Here is a 15,431-nt window from a genome sequence, read left to right on the forward strand (position 1 = left end):
TCCTGCAAATATACGTTTTGATTGCCGCAAGTGATCACATGATAAGAAACCATAGAGTAAACACCAGACGAAAGAACAGGCTGAACAAAAAACAGGGCGCTGTTTCGCCTTATTTTACTGCCGTGTGCACACAGTGTTTTCTCATCGTAATGTCCGCCTACCACCAAGTTAACCTCCCTATATACTGTAGCCACGCGCACAAATTTGTACAGTAGACGAAATAGTTTCAATGTTAAAGATAAAGGCAGTGGTGCCTATTATTTGTGAACAACGCAGGTTACGATAGAGAAAGTAAATAAAGCATTGAAAAAAGTTAAAAAACAACTCCAAGAATGCAAAAAGTAAGTACATTCCGAAAGATGCCGAAAGAAGCATCTGAGAAATTGAACACAGCAATGAGAAAAGATAGAAAGCAGAAGAGGTGATCGAATATAAGTAACGAAAAGATTTTAAAAAATACAAGAATGCGCAACAAGCATAAAACACTGCGAGAGGCAGCTTACATAATTAACACAACCAATATATAAAACCAACGTGCAGAAGAGGTCAACATAGTAAAGTTTGCTGAAAAAGTACACAATGCTTCAACTTTTTTAAAGATCTGGAAATCTTGCTGTGTTCACTTCAGTTGCAATATCTGTGTCCCACGTTCCACGCGGTACTCATTCTAGGCATGAATTATTCGGTGTTATAAAAAGTGATGGATGTGGTGCGTTTCTCCTTAAAAGGAAGATCACGTCGTGAGATTATTGCAGAGTGCGAGTGAAAGAAGTCGTCATGACGCAACGGATGAACGAAAAATTTTCTGAGTGACTATAAAGTGGGCATGTTTCATGCCTATTGTTTAGCCCGAACTTTTAAAGCCATGACGCTAGGGGAACGTGATTAGCCTGGAAATATGAAGCGAACGGCATGGTTTGGATTGTAGTGGTGTGACGGCATCTGTGATGTAAGCATGATCCAGGTGCCATATGGCGGAAGTGTTTAAATCTGAGGCCAAATTAGTTTCAAAGAAAGTTTTCATAAAGTTTTAGGAGCCCCAGAAAGCGGTTATCAGGTGCTCTCAACACGTTAATGTTTATGTACTAGGCAAAGTCGGACTGAAGATGAACTTTTATGTACTTGTCTGTAGTAGGTGCCTCCACTCTTTTATAATTAAGAAAGAAAGTAGCGAGCACACGACAAGTTCTGCAAGTAAAAGATTTGTTTTAGAGTTCTTTGAAGCCATTAGCCAAGACGAAAATTAAGTGTTGATCTAGTTAGTAAAGACTCACGGTCAGAGTCGCTGTATGGTTGTGGTACACTACACAGTCTTAATCAAATAGCCTAATTTGGGATGGAGCGGAATTGAGTAAATTAATAATAAATATCAGATATAAAGGTAATCTCAACGTTGAATGACAGGAAGTATTTTACCGTTTATAAGGCACAACCTGTATTCGTGTCTCACATGCACGCAATTCTAAAATTGGACCCAGAATGCATATGAAAAGTAAGTAACATCAGTTTCAAGCCGTTTTTGATTTTTTAGAAAAAAAGGGTTCAGTCTGTACCAATTATTCATAAAAAGACCCAAGATGTCGCAAGTATCGATACCTCAGTGTAATAGGCGTATCATAAAGCTTGCAATAAAACTGCACATTAATTTAGGCAGTATTATGTGGCAGGTAACAGATGGAAAAGGCTGAAAAGCTAAGCAATTTTTCAAATTCAATTCTTTCCGCCAGTCTTCGCCGCAAACATACCTGCGCTCTTAGGAACATACAGAACCCGAAAGACACTTATCCGCGAAAGAGCAAACAAGATAAATGGCTCATTTGATTGATCGGTAGCACCCAGCACGCAAAAATTAAAACGTAGGTGCACTGTTCACGTTTTGCGACCACTTGAAGTAAGTGAGACATTTTGTCCCGTTGTACTACAAACGGGTTAACTGATGTTAGAACCTGAGAGTGAATACTGAAGGACGTTAAGTAGGGCCCTACGGTGTAGGAAACCAGTCAAAAGCATTCAAAAATCAAAAAACCAAGCCTCAACTCGCAGTCCAGCGTCTGTTTTAGTAAGTATGTCGTTGGTGTATACAGAGAGCTATTTGTCGAGAATCCCTCGTAGGAACAAAGCTAACACTGATGTAATCCGCTGTCCGGCTGCAGAGGCTGAAAAAGCAGAGCTCGACGCAGTAACACCGACACTTTCCCGGCTTGAACACAAAGTCCAATCGTCGCCACTTCGACAGTCTCCAACCCGTACGATTCCGTGTCTCGTTTCCTCTACTTCTCCGCCTCCGTCCTTTATTGAAGAACACTTCCGCGACATCGAGCTTCAAGCGGATATCTCGAGCTAGCCATTCGCCCCCTCAAAAAAGTCCTCAACTCCATCGATCGCCAACTCGATGCTCTCGAGGCTGGCATGGAACACCTCCTCACCACAATTGATTACAAATTCTCTAACTGCCATTGCAGATTGCCTCGCCCACCAATCTGACCTTCACTGTCGCCTTCAAAAGCGCGAGGAGGCTGTCACCCAGCTCGACACCAACTTCAACCACCTCAACGCTCACGTGAAAGTGCATCTAGAACGCATCCTCACGGTGATATCCATCCTTCAGTCCTCCGTGCAAACCATCACAGACTCTCTTTCTCCACCTGACAAGAAACATGATGGCTGATCCAATCGCGCGCTCTTAGCTAAATCTCACTATCGAGGACCTCCATATCATCTAAAGGAACTGTCGCAATCTCAGTACTAACCACGCTTCGCTAGGCCAATATCTCATCAGGCTCTTCTTTCTGCCCCACTTTCTCCTCCTCCGGGAAACTCCCACTTCTAGCAATGTTCCTGGCTACTGGGGATTTAACTCGAAAACTTCTACCCTCAGTCTTCTATCTACGATAACCATGACCTCTAAGTTGCGCCCATAGAAATTCCGTTCTCTCTTTAGTCGTATCTGGGGGAGGGGGGAAGGGAGGGGGGGATTCTGTTTTATCTCCCTCAAGCTCACGTCATCCTGGCTCTCTTGTCCGTCTACAATCCTCACAGGCACACTGCACATTTCGCGGGCTTGTGTAAATTTCTTGCCACCTTTCCGTCTCATACGGCTCTAATTCTCGTCGGTAATTTTAAAGCACCTCACTTAGTGAGCTTTCCCACAGACCCTTCATGGCGGCCGCCTACTCCACGTCATGCCTCAGCAGGCTCCCCTCATTCTCCTCAACACCCCCGGCGTCCTTGCTAGGGCGGGTACTTGCTCCCAGCGCTCCAAAACCCCTGTCCTTTCTCACTGCTCTGGTTCCATTTATGCTAACTCGTCGGCTACTGCAGATACCCTTCTCAGTGACCACTACATGATTTCCATATCTGCCCCTCTTGGATCCCCACCCGCAAGCAGCACATTCGGCATATTGACTGGCATGTCTTTCGCTCTATCCTTTCCTCCTCCTTCTTCAAGTCCTATGGGAGCCGAGCACCCTCATTACCTAGTCGCACGGGGTATGCTGCGTATCCAACTTCCGACATTCACCTCAATCTCATCCAACGTGGAAGCGCTGAGAAAAGCTTCTCCGGACAGCCTGACTCCAACCTCGTAACCTCCAACTCCACAGCTCCTTTTCCCAGCTCCGAGACGATATCATTAGCGTATTGTGCCTCCGTCAAGTATTGTAGATGGGCTGCCCTATGCAACAGTCTTCACTCGGCGCTGCGTCAGACATCGACATAGAGCCTTTGTCAAGCCCTGTTTGGTACCATCCCCGCTCCTGTTTCAAGCCTCGCTAAAGGTCTGGCTACTCAGTCCTCTGACGAGGTCTTCGCTATCCTTGCAGATCTTTGCCTCTCTCCCCTCTTGCCCTGCATAAGCCTTTTGCAAAAACTGACACCTCGACGGCCCTCTTACACTATGGCAGCTTGAGATTCCACTCCTCGCTAACGCCGCTCGATCTTCTCCCGGTAAAGACGGTATCACTTATTCCTTTCACCGCAACCTTCCTTGCAAAGCCAAGAAGCACCTAATTTTCCTCTGTAACACCACATAAGAAGAAGGCTCTCTAACCGTGTCCTGGACTTCCTCACTCATCTCACTCATTCCTGAACCGGGCAAGCCACCCGCCCTTATCAATCTCCGCCCCGCCGCCGCGGTGGCTCAATGGTTATGGCTCTGGGCTCCTAACCCGAAAGACGCGGGTTTGATCCCGGCCGCGGCAATCGAGTTTCGATGGAAGCAAAATTCTAGAGGCCCGTGTACTGTGCGATGGCAGTGCACGTGAAGGAACCCCAGTGGTCAAAATTTCCGGAGTCCTTCACTACGGCGTCCCTCAAAGCCTTAGTCGCTTTGGCACGCTAAACCCACATAAACCCAATCTCCGCCTCATTTCTCTCACTTCTGGTGTCGGCAAGACAATGGAACACATGGCGCTCACTAAGCTTGGCCGGCATTTAGAAGCTTCTAACTGCCTTCCTCACACCCTCACCCGCTTTCGCCCCAACGTGTCTACGCAGGACTTCTACCTCGTCATTAAGCACATTTTCTGCATTTGCTGCAGCTCTCAACTTCAACCACTTGTCACTATCGATGTACGCAAGGCAATTCGACTGTGCCTCTAAAGACCACATCCTTTCTGTGTCTCTAACACCCACTGTGGCTCCCTAATTTCTAACTATCCTCGTGCTTTCCTCTCTAACCACGAAGCATGGTTCTGGGTATCTAACTTCACTTCAACGCCTTATAGACTCTATCAAGAAAGGTGCCAATCTTTCACCCACGCTCCTTAATATTTGCATGGCTCCCGTCGATGTTCAACTGTCATCTCTTCCCGATTCGCACTACTTTTTTATCTCAATTACGTCACGCTGTGGTGCTCGCGCGGCTCTCGTGCTCATGCGCAACACACCTTTCAGCAGGGCCTCGATATCATCTTCCTTGACCGGGCAGACCCTTCTCTCCCGCCGGACAACTCCGAACTACTACTTTTAAGTCATTCTGCCTATCAGGCTGACGACTCACTGATCTCCTTACCTTGGCGGTTCCTCAAGGTTTGTTAGTGGCGCTTTCTTGGCGAGCCTCTGCATGCCGCCAAGGACGTCCAGGATCTCCATTCGGCTGTTTCTACCTGTATGTGTCTTATATACAACTGCTTCGCAGAGTCGTGAGGCGCTCTTCTGGCCTGCGGGAACCGCACACGTATCGAATGGCTCATGCGCAAGCTCTTAAAAAAATTCTTTACTTCGTACTTTGTGTCTTCTTTATGAGGACCCAGAAGAACACTCTCGCCACCGCTCTCCACGGCCTTTATAAGGCTGCTCTCCACCCCCCTTTGCTACCTCCACCGATGAACTTTATGCCACTGGTCTCTCTCATTCTCTTCACGCTCTCCTTTCTCTTCACCGTGGTCGTGAATTGGCTCGCCTTCCCAGTACAGCTCATGGCCGCTGGCTTCTCAACCAGGCTACTGTACATCCCATTACTCTCTCCCCTCGGGAGGCTTGTAACCTCCGTATGCTTCCTCTTCCCTGCTTTACATTGTAACGAAGACGAAGAAGAGGGCAGTGGCGCGGGACGGAGCGCTCGCGCTAGGCCCACAGCCATTAAACCATATTATCATCTGTGATCATGTCGTCCTTTTCCTAGGCTTGCCACCTCGTAAAAATATCACCAGTCCTCCATTCTTGCTGACATGCTGATGCCTCTCATTATAGTCCCCCTTCAAAGCTTAAGGAGTGGCGTGCACGGACGTCTCTTGAGCGGCTCCTCCTGGCTCCACGGAACTCGAGGCTGCACTTTCGTCGCTGCGGCTTTGCCCCGTCTTTCTCCGTTGGATCCCTGGCCGCTCGAGAATTGATGGGAAAGAGCTGGCTAACCAGCTGGCACGTGAAACTCTCATCCGGGCCCCGTTGAACCCCTGGCCCGGGCCCTCGGATCCAAGACTATGTGGGAGGCCCACATCGTTCGACAGCTAAAACGTAACATAATTATTTCACCTGCAGGGCTATATCTATACAAATTCCGACGCGATAGATCATGTTAAAACTGACCTGCACCTTATGCCACCCCTTCCCACTGTTTTTATCCTGCCCGGTGGATCTGCAATCGCTTTGGTTTGTTTGGTTTATTGTGGTTTAACGTCCCAAAGCAACTGAGGCTATGAGAGACGCCGTAGTGAAGGCTCCGCAAATTTCGACCGCCTGGGGTTCTTTAACGTCCACTGACATCGCACAGTACATGGGCCTCTAGAATTTCGCCTTCATCGAAATTCAGCCGCCGCGGCCGGGATCGAACCCGCGTCTTTCGGGTCAGCAGCCGAGCGCCGTAACCACTGAGCCACGGTGGCAGGATCTGCAATCGGGTTTCTTTCCAGCCCCCTCCTACAATGTCGGGATCTGGCTGGACTTGTTTGTAGCTGACGGTGAAGACAAATAATGCCTGCTCATGCAGCAGGCCATGGGTGTCTTAGGCGCCTAATTGTTCTGCCCGAACAAAGTATCAGACTGCTACTACTACTTCAATATTTATATCCTTTTGAACTTGTAGATAATAATTTGAGTTTAAGCGCATGAAATGGGTTGGCAGTTGAGGAGATCGGAGCGGTCGCCAGAGTTTAATATGGGTATTACTTTGGCCAAATGTCATTATAATTGACTTAATCAAACGATAAGGAATCCAGTAAAAGCGCGGATAACACTTGATAAATACTCCGAGCTGCGTTTTCTTAGTATCTTGTTACTCAAGCAAAAATGATCTGTGCTAACAATAAGCTTAAGGTTAGAAAAAAAGAATACCTGCGTCACTAACGACTCTTAGCGGTATAAAGAAATCGTGAAATGATGAAAACGTAGTAGAAAAGCGGTATTTAAGAGTTTTGTTCACAGGTATTTTCACAATGGGAAGAATAAAGCTTGGCACCATTAGCATCTGTCACGAATATGTCGCTTGTTATATGCGAACAATTAAGGGCCGGATTAAGCCTGGGTTATTTGTTTGCATTATCGGGAATGCTTCACTGTAAAGTGTACCACGAGTTGTTTCAAGCATTCGTTCATTCTTTGTCACTATTTCGGGCCTTCCAAGGAAGCTGGAAGGTTGGTGGCAACTGCCTGCTTATACAAACATTTTTCCTTTGTTTTTCTTCGCGGGCGCCGTTGAGCCAAGGTGCGGTGTTACTGCACTTGATTGTATTTCAACGTATGAATCCCGGTGGAAGAAAGAGAGATGATCCGACGGTGGGACTCGGTGCAGCCAGTTAACGTGACATTTCCGCACGGCGAGGCCACATGGGGCAGCACCATTATTGGGGGCCTTCTCTGCCGGTCGTTTTGCTGGTGTTTCTACGGGCGCAAGTGGCACGGCGCTTCATTTCGACGCATAAATGACGTTCGCCAGTTTGAAGCGAGTATTCCTCGTTACAGGGACGTCCTTTTTAGGGCTATATTGCCACTCGAGACCGCATTAGTGGCTTTCTTGCATTCTAACTGTGACTTGGAATTTTACATTCGCAGTCAAAAGGAACTCACAAGATGCTCCTTTACAGTGCGCCTGTAAGCTCAGCTGTCGGTCACCAGATCGGGGATTCCTATCGGCGCCAGAATGAGGCTAGGCCCTTTAATTGGCGAGGCTAAGCAACAAACCACTCGATATGCCTTCGATGCCCACCACGAGATGCCATCTCTATGGTCAGAAATAGAAGTATTTTGACAGTAAGTAGTACGAACGCTTCTACCTGCTCACAAGTAGGCCGTTAAATGAAGAAAACAGGCGTATATAAAGTTCTGAATCTCTGAACGCTGGGTGAGGTCGCAAATGTTCGGCGCTTCTGCCGCTGCTCTATGGGAACGCCCGCAGTATCGGCGTAAAGAACAGCCCCCTGAAAACGTGCTTCTCCTAGTGGCGGCGCTCGCTACCGCTCACAATACGTGGCCACTCTCTCGCCACAGCGCGGCACCTCTTTCTACCACGGCAGTGTGAATCTCTGAGCAATTATATTAAGAAAAGGTGTAAATAATTTCCCAATTTTCTTGGCGGACCGAAAAAAATAATCAGCTAAAGAATCCCTAAAGGAAGTGGTTAATTCGGTTTCATTTGGACGAAATTAGTGCTGTTAGGTCAACGTACCAGTAAGTTCATTCGTTGAAAACGTGTTTGATACGTTCACTTAATGACATCATGGGCACAAAGACCATTAAAAATCACTTATTTCTAAAGGCGATAGTAAGATTAATCATTACAGTCGAACCCAGAATGTCAGAAGTGTTAGCCGCGGATCTTGTGGTTCTATTCAGCTTAATAAGTGAGAAATTTATACGAAACAGCAGGAAGGTGCTACATTCATGTCACTTGCTGAGACAAAGAAATTGTCCGTGTTGATAATCGGAAAGTTAAAATCCCCAGAAAAATTAAAATTAAAGCTGAGTAACTAAAGCTAGTAAACGCATCATTAAATGCGCGATAAAATTCAGTTGCGAACTCTTAATATATGTAAGGGTGTCAGTAGAAGGCACCAATATTATTAGCAGTAGCATTATATTTCAAATCAATGTAAGTGCTGTTAAAAGAAGACGAAATAACAATCGGTACTTCAATAAGTGTTTTCATTCTTCCAGTTAGAATGCCACCCCTTCTGCCGCTCGTTTGTCACAGAGAAACAATTTGAAGCAGGGTACACATGTGAGAATAGTATCACCAGAGATGAGTTTTTGAGCATGTTTCAATTAAACGAGACAATGACGCTGCATGCGTCGATAGGTTAGAAAATTGTGACACTTTTCGCAGTAGCACTTGGTAGGTTAGTGTGCAGGAAATACACTTATCCTCCACTAAGGCGTCCGTCATACTTGAGGTGCTTTGGGACGCTAAAAAACTAAAAAATATATACATTGATGAAAATGCTTCTTTCTTGATGATGCTCAACTAACGTGAGCAAAAATAGAACTCAAGGAATGTAGTTCGGTAGACTGGGATACATGGGGAGCATGATTGGTTTCACCGACCTACAGGCAAATGTCGTCGTTCTCATTAAGTTTAATAAAATCCAGGCGAATTTGGTCCCCATCCTTGTTTATCGACCTAGAAAACTGCAACAGCTTGGAGTGTTTACCACGAAGTTCTTCGTACTGACTACGTTGTACACTTAGGTTGGAGTTGTTTTGTTTGTTCGACTTATTTTTCCTAGTTAATTTTTCCAGCGATCGATCTTCAGCCTTCAGACAAAGACGACACAGTCGATCAGCTCTGGCATAACAAAAAAGGCGGTGCTTTTCAGAGATCAGTAATCAGTAAATTAATAATCAGACTGTTGCCCCTAATATTACTTACGACAGGACAAGAATCGATCGTGAATTCAGATGCATAGCAGTAATGCCATGCCCCACTGCGTTGCAAGTAATAACGCACTTTTCAAGGAGGGGTGGCAAAGTGACGGGGCCCCAGGTTTTCCCGAAGGAAAAAACACAGGCCTCCAGTCGCCCGTTTACAGCGGCATAGGGCATGCGACGGGACTCCGAAGACAGCGCTTAACGGCGAAGCTAGGCTACCTACAGAGAACGCCTTACAATGATTAGGGACATAGATAGAGCATTCTTCAAAACACTGCAAGAGGAGCAACAGATTGTTGTTGGCACTGAAGCATTGTGGTTGGTACAGCACAGATATACTCAGGTGAGGTACAGACAGTAAATGCAGACCACGAGAGTGACATACCTAGGTCAATAAGAACGGGTGGAGTAAATCTGGTTGACCTTCTCAGGTGTTGAATAAAAGCGTAGCAGTATTCCCCAAGAAGAAAGTAAAGTATGCAAGACCTGTACCTTGCCTTCACTCGCCTACGGCTTTGAAGCTTAGAAGCGAATCAAATAGATTGAACTTAAATTCGGGACAGCCCAGGGAGCTATATAATGCAAAATGGTAGGTGCAACGTTATCTGACAGAAGCGCACACAGTGGATCAGGGAACAGATGCGAATTACAGAGGCGCTAGCCGTAATCAAGTAGAAATCGGCATAGGAAGTGCTAGTAAAATAAAGGAACTAAAGTGACGGTCTCTTATGGCGATGGAGTGACCTACACGACAAAAGTACCTTACGGTGGCAACAAGCGAGTAGCGTGCGGAGATTAGAAATTTTGTTTTGCCTCTAACTTCCTCCGCACAGGGTTATCGGAATGTCCATTCATGAGGCCTTTTTCTAGAGTGGAAGCGGCTCATAGTGGTAACGTTTATCGATGCAGTATTGCCGCAACTGATTCCCAGACACATGACCCCAGTAGTCGGCGAGGGCGCAATTGAAGCAACAAGCTTCGTTAATATACAGCGCACTGACAACTGTGTCAAGAGTCCTGAGGGGAATCACTATCATAAGCAGATGCGTTTACTTCATTTTGTGGTGTCAGGGACAACAGCAGCTATTGCGCTAGTATGGTGCAAAGTCAAGCTTTTTTTCAGCTGTTCAAAATGCATGAACGTTTCACCATTTTGAATCAAAGATAAATTGAAATCATAGAGACTTAGCATCCGCACGAAAAAAAATGACATTGTACCGTCCACAAGCCCAACTGATTTTGAATTCGTGGCGAAGTGCTGGAAACACCTGTCCGCTTTATTAAAATCAACATCGTGGGTGCAGATTCAACTTACTTGTAGTGGTCGGCGTTTCTGTCGTTGTCGTATCGCCTCCCGTCGTGGACGAACCCCCCCTCCTCGGTGGCAATGTTTCCCCACCGTCGTTATCATCTACGGAGCTCGGGTGGATGAATTCGAGTAGCGGGTTGGTCGTCATCTCGTCGAGGGTCACTGCCACCAAGAGAGTGAGAGTTCATGAGCGAGCAAAAAAACAAGTGGCAGGAAGCATGCTTCCAAGCAGAAGCTTTGCATTAGAACTAGTGAAGGATTCCTGTTTAGGTGTAGGATTGCTGCCAATAAGGATGCACACTAATTCCTCAGCATTTACAAACGGGTGCCAGTTATCGTAATTAAGATGAGCACAAGGTTGAAGCTTTCTGGTTCTACGCATAGGTATAATATGCATAAGCTATGCATATAACTTATAAGTTATACTAAAACATGATGAGTAAAATTTGGCACCGAGTTGTTGCATTACCATAGAGGACATTTCTTAAGGGCAAAAAGTACACATATTATTATTATGATAGAGAATGCGCAAAAAGCATCTGCATACCTATATGGCACGGTACTTTACACAGAAAAACTGTGCTCTATTATGATGCCTAAAGGAATGCTGAACAAGGATCCGAAAATATTTAGAACGCACCACATTTTCATTCGTAAGATACGATCACCCAATTATGGAGTAACATTCCGATTATTGTCCAACGGGTGACTATTTTAATGTGTCGTGAACGGACGACGGGAAACATTCAGCGCACTCCTAGCTACCAGCTGGAGCACATAACATCAAGCCAACCCTCAGTAGCGCTTTAGGTCAGCTAACTGGCAGTGCTATGTTGAAAAATCCCCACCTCGTACCGTGCTTACGAGCGTTTGTGCTAAACCATGTAAGGGCGCGCGTTGAGTCAGAAAGAAAAAATACTGGTTTATATTGGTTATCATACATGGAAGCCAGATTTAAATAATGCTTCTACGGGTCACGAGAAACGTCGCAAGCTTGTTCCTGCTCTGAACAGCATAGAGGTCTTCCTTCTGGCGGACGCCAGGTGGCACTAGCGGTATCATCTCTGCGATATGCTTTTTTTGGTTCGCCGGTGCTGCAGGAGGCGATGATTTTCGATTAATTATGACCCAATCAGGCGAGCAGTCACCCAAAGCATACAGCCATGAGTTTCAGGCAGACAACGTTGAATCGTTGACACAGGAAACCGCACAAAATTGACTGTGCAACGCAGCAAAACCACGTCAATCACATCCGCTTTTCCGTGCTGGCATTGGCTTGCGACGGGTAAGGTTCACGTCGCATGGTCGGAGCTCTCACACGTGGACGTCAGGTGCGGTGGTTGTAGAAATATTCATTACAATACTTTCCGCGGATTTCTGTTTCCAAAGAGCGTTGTTCTGGCCGCGATCAGTGCCACAACTATCATTTCGGGAAGAAATCTTGGCGGCAATATTTTTTTTTCTGACTATCCCTTAAGTTGCAAAATAAGCTTAACGCTATCTGGGAGCACGGCACTATGTATAGATCCTATGAATACTAGGGGTAGCTAATAGAGCAGTTCGCAGACTAAAATCGGCAGTGCTTAACGTCTGGCTACATCGGAGAGGGGTTCTCTAGACTCACTCTCTATTTCGTTGTCCACCTGTGCTCCAATCAGTAAAGAAGGAGAGCTAGAAAGCCGACGGCATCCTCTTTTTTTTTCTAAATCGCTTTATAAACAGGGGGAAGATTATGTTTAGACTGCGATGTTCGCTCAGTTTTGACACTTATTGCGCGTTAAAAAAAACAGTGCGTGTTCTTAAGACTCATGGAAGCTTTCTGGACGCTTGTCTACACGCGCTCCACTCTTCACTTTTGCCTGTGCACTAGGAAAAACGGGACTAAAAGGGGGCGAGAGGTTGTCTTTTGGGGCACTAACTGGTTTGCCACAGCCATTCGTCCTTTTAGGGACTAACTGTAAATGGTCTAACTGTCGGTCCTTTAGGTAATTGGTTAAGCAGGTAGTCGCCGGATTCCTCCCTTGAACAAGCAGGTGGAACGGGAAGTCTAAAATGGTATTCATAATATGCGCCTAACTGCGTCGTACATGGTATAGAGGAGCTAGGCAAGGTGAGATGTAGAAAACTGAATGGTGACATCTACGCTTACCCTTTAACCTAATTGGAAAAGGAGGAAATTGTGATAAATGAGAGTACAAATAAGAAAGGTCCGCGCAAAATTAAACATTAGGATCCCGCTGGAAAATAGGCGCTCCCGCCTAACTGAGGAAATAACCTAAACGTACTGGGGATTAATGGAAACACTGCCAGTATAATTATGGAGTGTGCCATAAAATTAGTGGCCAGTGTCGCAGGACAGGATGCGAGAAATTCCACCTGTGAAACAAAAGATCGGAATAAGAAACGCCAAAACATCAAAGCTCCAAACCCTTTTAACAAAACGGAGCAGGCAGAACTTTTAAATATCTATATGCGTAAGAGAAGCGACATAAGGAGTTGAAACATGGCACCAATCCGGTGAAGATATGATTAGGTCGAAATAAATCAGCGCACTAGACTCATGCTATTCATGTCTTTTACTCTGCCATTTGCATTTCATTGCGCTGGCTTCTTCGATAGTAATCCACTAACGAGGCCAAGAAGGCACGATAGCTTTGTATATCAGGCATGTAAAAAAATCAGATGACCGCACGCAAATGCGAGGAGGGCAATGTCGATACAAATATAGATAAGATCGCCGAAGTGGCTGAGAAGTTCAACGCAGATAGGTAGCGTGCCAAAAATATTTGACATCGGTGACTATAGCAGTAGTACCGAGGAAATGAATTACCGGCTGGTGATAGCTGAAAGAGCAAAAGATTCACAAACAATGTTGAGAAGAAGTAGCCAGTGAGAATTAACTGCTGAGCTCTTACAGGACGAAAGAAGCATTGAGCACAGGAAGTACAGAAGGACATTTTACAAGCAGACTGGAGGAAGAATGCGGCAGTTGGCACCCCACTAGAGCTTTACATGCGAAATTCTAGAGGCCCATGCACTGTGCAGTGTCACTTCACATTACGAACCTCAAGTGGTAGAAATTTCCGGCGTCCCTCATAGCCTGAGTCGCTTTGAGAAGTTAAACACCATAAAGCAAACGTTTACAAGCAAATAAGACGCAAGGGAAAAATCAGGCGCTGCATAAAACCTTAAATGTTCCTATGATCCGGAATAAACAAACTCTCTCTTATTTTTATTTCCTCATTGGCTTTCACTTATTCCTCGTGCAAGATTCTTTAGACCTTCATTCTGCGTTCTCGGTAGGCTGAAAGTGGCTGACGCACCCAATGATGTAGCTGCATAAAGTGTTAAATTTAAGTGATGATGCGAAATTTTTCGTCACCCGTGACAGGAAGATTGCCGTGCTACGACACGTAGAAATCCCTCCAAAAAGAACCGCGACAGCAGTTGTCTTGTAACCTAACCTATCCATTAACATTGTCAAGTGCAGCCGTGATGGCTCAGTAGTTATGAAAGTCGGCTGCTGACCTGACATATGAGAGTTTATTTCCGACAGCTCCGGTCGCATTCCGGTAGATACGAATTGCTAGAGGCCCGCATAGTGTGAGATGTCAGTGCGCGTTAAAGATTAAAAAAAGCAGTTCAACTTGTGACCAATAATTGATGGAGGCACTCAGGAGGAGTAATGAGAAAGCATTTGCGCTTTGCATTGTGGCCTCATCTGCTGGGCCAACGTCATACATTGCGAAGGAGTTTTTCAGTGGGTGCCGCATGATGGCATTACGACAGCCACGCAAGAAGTAAATTTACCGGAAACGTGTGTTTCTACTGGGTAAATTGCGGCATCTCTAATTTATACGCTCAGAATTACTCATGTACGCTTCAAAGAAAACGCTGCATTGACTAGACGCGCTTTTATTCAGCTGCTAGCTTCGAAACGTCGTGGCGCAGTGCAATCGTCCCCGTTTCGAATGCCGCAAGCCCGGAATTGATTCCCCCAGAGACCAAAATTTTTTTCTTCATTGACAGTTCGTGCAATTTGGACTATGGATTGGATTGTGGATTATTGTTTGGCTTCGTGAGTTATCAACTGGAATATGGATTGGCTTGTTTGAACCCTATGGATTGGATTGGGGATTGGCTATGGATTGGTGTAAGCGTGACACATCCTATCCACGCCACTCATGAGCCATAAAAGGCTTTTGCCTTAAAAACTACAGGTTGTCCAGGTGGAGACCTCCACTTCGGCGTCTCTCATAGTCTCAATAGCCTTTGAAAGGTTACACCAGATTAAACCAAAACTATCGACAAGTCTACCAAAACGAATGCTCAAGCAATGTACTTCTGTCTTTCAGCGCTAGTCCAACTTTTGGATGGCTTTGAGCGACGCAAAGCTTACCTGCATGCAGGTACAGCATGGCCAGTCCGATGGAGACGAGACACAACAGGACGCAGAAGGCGGCGATCATGAAGGTGGCGAACTTCCCTTCCGTTTGACCTTTCGTTAGCCTGTGGAAGACAAGGTAACGAATACCCAGCCAATGAGCGTGGTGCAATGGACTGATATCACGTACGTGTAAGATTTAATCCTCCTAAGTTGCATGTCACCTTGAGACACAACGTGCTGTGTCTCAAGAATTACTTTGAGAGCACTCGGCTCCATGGTAGTTTTTGTACTCTGGCTCCATCGAATCGCGTCTGGTCGCCTTTAGCTTCACGACCGAACGTCATTGTCACTGAATCATACAGTCGGTTTCAGAGCTGTGGTAAACTAGCGTTTCATATGCAGCGGCATAGACAGCGTGCTATATGCGATCAATAA

At 45.9% G+C, this 15,431-nt stretch overlaps 1 pseudogene; it reads right to left on the bottom strand.

The window, feature by feature from the left end:
• LOC149369506 (uncharacterized) overlaps window positions 1-15,078 on the bottom strand; it is a 65,007-nt pseudogene extending 49,929 nt beyond the window's left edge.
• Window positions 15,079-15,431: the final 353 nt, after the last annotated feature.

This window comes from Amblyomma mixtum, chromosome 1, assembly GCF_055824585.1.
Source record: "Amblyomma mixtum isolate Tamu chromosome 1, ASM5582458v1, whole genome shotgun sequence".
NCBI lineage: Eukaryota > Metazoa > Arthropoda > Arachnida > Ixodida > Ixodidae > Amblyomma > Amblyomma mixtum.